Source organism: Dipodomys spectabilis, unplaced genomic scaffold (genome assembly GCF_019054845.1).
Source record: "Dipodomys spectabilis isolate Male_0828 unplaced genomic scaffold, ASM1905484v1 ptg000661l, whole genome shotgun sequence".
NCBI lineage: Eukaryota > Metazoa > Chordata > Mammalia > Rodentia > Heteromyidae > Dipodomys > Dipodomys spectabilis.
This window is the reverse complement of record NW_024871338.1, coordinates 642,400-650,237: the sequence shown is the minus strand read 5'-3', so window position 1 is coordinate 650,237 and position 7,838 is coordinate 642,400. Positions and strand designations below refer to the sequence as shown.

General features: G+C 34.4%; 1 non-coding gene across 1 annotated transcript; it reads right to left on the bottom strand.

The window, feature by feature from the left end:
* Window positions 1–7,182: 7,182 nt before the first annotated feature.
* Window positions 7,183–7,288, bottom strand: LOC122101425. The gene has a single exon (XR_006146375.1). It is a non-coding gene; the product is annotated as a U6 spliceosomal RNA (small nuclear RNA).
* Between the last annotated feature and the right edge of the window lie 550 nt (window positions 7,289–7,838).

Below are 7,838 nucleotides of genomic sequence, written 5' to 3'. Positions count from 1 at the left end.
AAATTCAGTCTCTCTGTAAACATTTATTTGGTATAAAATAATAAAAATTCAATTAATGAATATGACTTTTAAGAATCATCTGAAATAGTAATCGTGTATATAATTGAAAATAATTTTATAGATGTCACCTAGGCAAGAATTTGACATGCATGTAGAAATCAAATTTCCATAATTTAAGCTATATGAGAGGGGTCACACCCTCGTGTACTATGCAGTGTGAATTTTACCACAGTGCTGAATCCTTCCAACTAATACCAATTGTCATGTGCAATAATTTATTATTTGATGTTAAGATGAGTGCTAAGTGTGGAATACACTTTGAATTATTACATTAAAACACAGAAATGAAGCAATAATGATGTTATTGTTTAAATTCTAATGCTTCTCAATTTTACAATTCATAAATATATTATTAAAATTATTTTCACTTTCTTCTTTTCTATAGCTGCTGAAATTAAAGTTATATATTAAACATTCAATATTAAGAAATCAATAATAAGTAAACTATTATTAAAATGATATGCTATTAAACCGTGATTTGAATTATACTTCTAACAAATTGTGATGTAAACAAGTCATTAGAATTAAGGGTGATCATTTTTAAACTTAGCAGCTTGTTATTTTTTTATTTTATTTTTTGGGTCTGATCGTGGGGCCTGAACTCTGGGCCTGAACTCTGGGCCTGGGCGCTGTGCCTCAGCATTTCATCTCAAGGCTAGTGCTCTACCACTTGAGACACAGCACCACTTCTGGTTTTTTTCTCTTTGATTATGTGGTGCTGAGGAATCAAAGCCAGGGCCTTAGGCATGCAAGGCAAGTACTCTACCACTGAGCCACTTTGCCAGCCCACAGCTTGTTATTTGTTTCCTAATTGTGTCATTTGTTATTCTTGGTCCAAGTCATCTCTTCATCTTAATTGCTTAGTTTTCTATTTTATTTCTATTGGTTTGCTGATTGTGCATTTTTGTTTTCCCTTTTTAATGACTGACATGAGGCTGAAAATCTGTATGCTAGTTTATTACTTGCTATATTAATGTAAAATTACTGCTTTCCATAGATGTTCTACTCTATGATACTACAGTATTTCCCCCACTCTCATCTCCTGTATTGTTGCTCTCATATATTTTATTTTATTTTTTATTTAAATTTTATTGTCAAGGTAATGTACAGGTGGGATATCGTTACATAAGTAAGGTAATTAATTTTTTTTCTAACTTGTTATCCATTCCCCTATTTTTCTCCCTCTTCATTCCTGACGTCCCCCCGCCCAGATTATTTACAACATATTTTCTTGTGAGTACTACTGTTGCATAAGTTCCCCCTTTGTCCTTTGTCTCACCATTTTGTTTTATTTTCCTTTCCGTTTCCCTAGTTCAGATCAACATATTTAAAATACCCAGGGTATCAAAATCCAATACAGTGACTACAGGGAATTAACCATAGGTGGGGAAAACACAAAAGGATAAAAAGAAATCACATAATACATTAAGAACAACAACAACAAAGAACATGTCTTGGAGTTCATTTCACTTGGAATCACCTTATACTATCATATGTACATAGCTATTGAGCTATTCTGCTCATCTACTAAGATTATCCTTTAGGTACACAATAATGCTCCCCTATTACCCAGTAATCCCACTTCTGGCCATATAGCCAGGTGATCACAAACAAGGCCACAGTAAAGCTACTACTGTGTATCACAGTAATATTTACCAAAAATGACATACACACACACACACACACACACACACACACGTACAGATAAACACACGTGGAAAAATATGCTTGCATCACAAAGAATGTGACCACCTCATTTGTAAGGAAATGGAAGATCTTTGAAAAAATCATATTAAGTGAAGTAATCCAGACTTAAAGAAACATAGGTCCCATGGTTTCCCTTATTTGTAATAATTAGTTTACATCAAGGATAATCTCATGTATTTTAAATTGACATTTTGTTCTATGTTGACCGTGCAATATTATTGCTATATTGTTTGTTATTATTTCTGAAAATTAGCAGGTATACTTAAAGAATTACATTCATATCTTCCATTATTGAAGGAAGAACAACTAAAAGAGTAACCACTACTAGGAAGAACAACTCCTACTTACTTAGCTATATTCCTATGTAAGGCCAATGTTGTCCCCTCTATCCTCATGTTGTACATTACAACTCTATACCTGGTCGTAATGTATATCTAGTATCTTATGCATTGTAAACTAAATGCCCCAGAAGTTCCACTTTGCTTCACCTTTTTTAAAAAAATTCTGTCTTACTATTTGAGGATGATTTGTGTGTGTGTGTGTGTGTGTGTGTGTGTGTGTGTATGTGTGTGTGTGTGTGTTTACAAAGATCAGAACATAACATTTTTCTTCATTTCGAATACATCTTTCAGGTCATTGTAAGTTGTGGCTAATGGGAGAAGTCTGTTGTTATTTTAAGGATGAAACAAAGAGATATTTGTGCATATACCACAGTTGTTTATTAGTATATTTGAACACTGAACTTCGATGTATATCTTGGCTGTTGTTGTGAATAGTGTGAATAACAATGAACTACAGATATATTTTCGAGTTACCCAGAGAGAAATAATCACATGATTGGTGGGTCAGATGATATTTCAACTATGATTTCTTTAGAAAACTGCATACTACTTTCTACAAGGAGAATACTAACCTGTATTTTGACCAAAAGTGTTGAAAATTTCCTTTTCTTCACACTCTCACCAACATTATTACCTTTTATTTAAAAGGTAATAAAGGCCAAGTTTTTACTATCTTCAGTACCCAGACCGGCTTAAGACTGAAATCCAACCTCCTAAATGCTTGAAATTACAAACCTTTACCACCACACCTGGTTCCTTTGATTTTTTTTGATAAAAGTAATAATAGTTATAAAGTAGTATCATAGTAATTTTGAATTACATTTCTCTAATGACTTCTGCTCACAAAGCATTAAGCCAGCACAGAAGTTGTATTAAGCACAACTGCGTAAACCCACTGGTGATATAGAGGGGTTTATGGAAAACAGGTCTATTCGAATTTTTGTCCATTTTTAATCAAGTTTCTGGTTAATCTCACCTTTAATCTCTCTATACAAAAATAATTAATTCAAGGTAGTAAAAAGGAAAACATTAAGCAACTCCTAACAGTTTTCAATTTTCAATAACATGATATTGCTTAAATTATTTTCTGTTTATGATTGAGACTGTATAACAATTTAGTTAGACATGTTACATAGCTATATGTATTTTATTTTTTTTACATTGATTGCTCTTTCCAAAGCCTGCATGTCTAATTTTGGTTTCTTTCAGTCTTAAGTAGTTCAGATTTCAATCTGAAGAATAAATGGAAGTAAGCAAACAAAAAAATACAGTTCTTCTCATCTGATAATGCCTCTACAAGAATGACAAAGAGTTCATCATTCTAAGAACCCTTAATTCTTAAGATAACATTTGTTATAATGCTAATGTTATTACCATTTCAGTGTTGGGAAAAATTGTAATTAAAGGCAGTAAGTGCATGGCCCAAGACACACAGTGTGGAAGGAAATGAGTCAAATTTTCCAGAAGTCTTTCAGCAATACACAAAAGGTAGATAAATTCTCTCCATTCTCTGATACTCTCAATTCAATATTCATACTGTCCAAGGAATAATAGCATAGCAATTATTGCCTATGGTGATTTTTTTCTGTTACATTTTGTCTTCAACACAGACTGTGTTGGTGACATTAGGTTATCATGCACAGAGCTGCGCTTATAAATTATTGTCTGAAGAGAGGCAAATTTCTTCTGTCCCATAGTTCCAGTATCGTTTATTAAAAGTACTAAATATTTTAAATATCATCACTTACTGTATTTTAAGAATTCATGAATGAAAAAATTCACATATAATCACTCCAATATGCTTTAAAATTAGGAGATGATAAAACAGGCCCCTGTGAAGTAAATTTTCTTCTACTATTAAAATTATTCTGAAAGCCTTGTGCTGGTTTGTTACACCTGTAATCCTAACTAATTGGAAGACCTAATCAGGAGCCTGAGATCTGTGGATAAATTTGGAAGCCAATCAGGGCAAAATATATTCATGAGATTATTTTTCAAAAATTTTAATGAACTAGCAAAGGGCCAGGAATGGAGATGTAGCTCATATAGTAGCTCACCAATCTAGAGAGAAAGACGTAGCGAGACCTTGAAGCCCTGATTTCAAACTCTGAGCATGCCAACATGCAGGAATGCACACACACTCACTTTTTCAAAATATCTTCAATCAGTATTTTGCAGTAATTTCATTGTTAATGATATTATATGGGTAAAATCGGAAAAATAAACTCTTGCATCTCAAAACATTTTTATACATTTTTGTTGTAAAAATACTGTACAGAGTAGTTATAGTTACATGATCAAAGTAATAAGTCCATTTCCTATCAAGCATTGTTACCTCCTCCTTTGTTTTTTCCCCACCATTCCTTCCCTTCCACCTCCACAAGTACACTCCTCACACCCCCAAGCCCCACACAATGTCCCCAGCCTAAATTATAAAGTTCGTTTTTCAAAATAATGTCTTGTGCATCTATTGTTATACAATGGGTCAAACTGTATTCCTATTTAAGCATGTTGTTTTTTTCCCTTTCCCTCCCCAAATTAGAGAAGTGTATATACAAGATGCAGATTCACCAACATCAAATAAAGTGAAAAAGGGGGTTATACTGTTGGGGAGGAACGTAAAAAAAAAATCACGCAATTTGGGCATTTACCCAAATGATCACAAACAAGGCCACACTAAAGCTACCAGCACAACTATGTTTATTGCAGCATTATTTACCATAGCTAAGATATGGAACCAACCCAGATGCCCCTCAGTAGATGAATGGATCAAGAAGATGTGGTATATATACACAATGGAATTCTATGCCTCCATCAGAAAGAATGACATTTCCCCATTTGTTAGGAAATGGAAAGGCTTGGAAAAAATTATATTAAGTGAAGTAAGCCAGGCCCAAAGAAACATAGTTCCCATGGTTTCCCTTATTTGCAATATCTAGTATAGGTATGAGTCAAGCGGAAAAAGTCAGAGAATGTGATGTTAGGAAAACGAACCCTCAAATATGTATTTTAATGTTTTTGTTTCTTTCATGCATGTGTTTCAAACGCATTTATAAAATTATTTCTTGGTTGCTTTGTATGTCCCTCCCCCACAGTGTAACCCCCGCTTTCACTATATTTGATGTCAGTATAACATGTGGAGGAGATGGGGACAAACAAGTCGTTTAAGGATTCAGGTGGACCTGTTGCAACAATGAGAAGTACAAAATGTCATCTCAAAACCAGCTTTACAATGTCGGTGGGGGGGGAGAGGGGGGGTATGATTGGGTGGGGGGGAGGGGGGAGGCTGGGAAGGGAGGTGAAGGGTAAACAAAGGAGGAGGCTGCAATGCTTGGTAAGAAATGTATGCATTATCCTGCCCATGTAATTGTAACCCCTCTGTACAGTATGTTCTCAAATAACATTAAAAAAAAAAATCACATCGTACATTATAAATATGTGAGAAACAACAGCAAGAAAGAAAAAAAAACACTTGTGTCTCTATCTCGGGGTTCATTTAGCTTAACATCAACTTATCTAGTCATATACACATAGCTTTTCAACTTTTCTGCTTATACCAGACATATACTAGTTATTGCAAATAAGGTATACCATGGGACCTATGTTTCTTTGGACTTGGCTTACATCAGTTAATATAATTTTTTTTCCAAGTCTTTCCATTTCCTAACAAATTGGGCAATGTCATTCTTTCTGATGGAGGCATAGAATAAATATATATACATATATATGTATATACATGTAATATATATATGTGTGTGTGTGTATGTACACATATACACACAGAACATTTTCCTTTTTTTGTTTTTTAGAGCAACTTAGTTTTCCACCTTCATCATTTTTTCACATGTTTTTATTGTGATTAAGTGGTTACATAATTTCCCAAATTTCACAATATTGTGGGATAGTGATGCTTAGTTAAAGTCACAAACACATTCTAACTTTGATGGAGCAAATTGTCTACAATGGTCTACAACATTTATGAGTTCTATGAGCTTTGCAATTGTTATTTCTTCCATATGTATACTTCTTTTGTTTTGAAATATGTATATTTCTTTTGTTTTGCATAGTGTCAGCTGTTCCCTCTTTCCCACTTGTTCCCTCCTTCCCTTCAGTGACATTGAGTTGCTTAGTTCATTTTGGTCAATGTCCAGTGCAGCTGATGGATCTAACTGTTGTATGTTTTTCCCTGATTCCCTCTAGTTCTGTGTCGTCTTCCTGGTTTCACTTCAGTGTGCACATATGGTTAGCAGAATGGGGTTATTTAGTAGTGATTCAATCAGATGAGTGGAAGTTCTTGGTTTCTTAAGTGTTAATTTTGTCATATCACCTTACATTTTGGATTTAACATCCACTTATTACGGAGACCATGTGCTGTTTGTCTCTTTGCTTTTGGCTTAGCTCACTCAACATGATTTCCTGTAGCTTGATTGATTTCCCTGCTAATGCCATTATTTTGTCCTTTCTCTTGACTGGAAAATATTCCGTTGTGTATAGTTACCATAGTTTTTGGATCCATTCATCTCTGGTGGGACATATGGGTTGTTTTCATATCCTGGCTATTGTGAACAGTGCTGTGATAAACATGGAGGTGCATGTGTCCTTGAATATTGGTAACTTTTGTTCAGGATAGATGCCTAGAAGTGGTATGAGTGGGCCATAAGGAACGTCAATAATTAGCTTTCTGAGGACTCACCAGACTGCTTTCCAAAGTGGTTGTGAAAGTGTACATTCACACACACACACTCACACACACACACATACACACACACACACACAAAGAACGTTCTCTTGATCCATTCTTCTACTGAGAGGCATCAGGGTTGGTTCCATATCTTAGCTATGGCAAATAATGCTAGAATAAACATTGTTGTGTTGGTTGTTTTAGTATGGACTTGTTTGTGATCATTTGGATGAATGCCCAAAAGTGGGATTGCTGTGTAATAGGGGAGCTCTATGTGGAGTCTTTTGAGGAACCTCCAAACTGCTTTCCAAAGTGGATGTACAAGTGTACACTCACACCAAGAATGCAGTAGGCTTCCCTTCTGGCCACATCCCTTCCAGGATCTGTTGTTGTAAAAATATGGTACGATTCACTAAGTTGCGTGTCATCCTTGTTCAGGGACCATGCTAATCTTCTCCGTGTTTTCCAATTTTAGTGTATGTGCAGCCAAATTGAGCACAGAACATTTTTTATATATAAAGTGTAATTGATTTTCTTAAACTAGACAATTCAACAAAAAGTAAGTTAAAAAGAATTGTGAAATTTTAGAACCATGTATTTCTTACATTAGCACACATTTAAGAATAAAGTCAAGATTGACATGCCAAAAACAAAATAATTCCAGATATTTGTTGTTCATGAGGTGTGTAGGAAGAGGAATTCAATTATTCTACACAAGGCATCTGTCATAATGTTCATTGCAGCAATTGTTAAGGTTTGTTAAAAGTTTTAATGTTCTAAATGTTTCATTTTGGGATTTGCTTATATATGGCAAAATTAAGGCTGTTTGGCAGGTCATAAAATTTTTCAAAGAAGTATATAATTTTTCTGCTAGCATGTACTAGTAAGTATGTTCATTTCAGAGTTTATAGAAACTTTACTAATGAGAAGTTGCAAAGACTGTGTAAAGAAGCAGAGTGAAGAGCTAAGATTTTAAGTACACAGTTAAATCTTTAGGGCTCCCTTACGTTATATGTTTATGATGAACAAATAATGATATAAGCCACTTA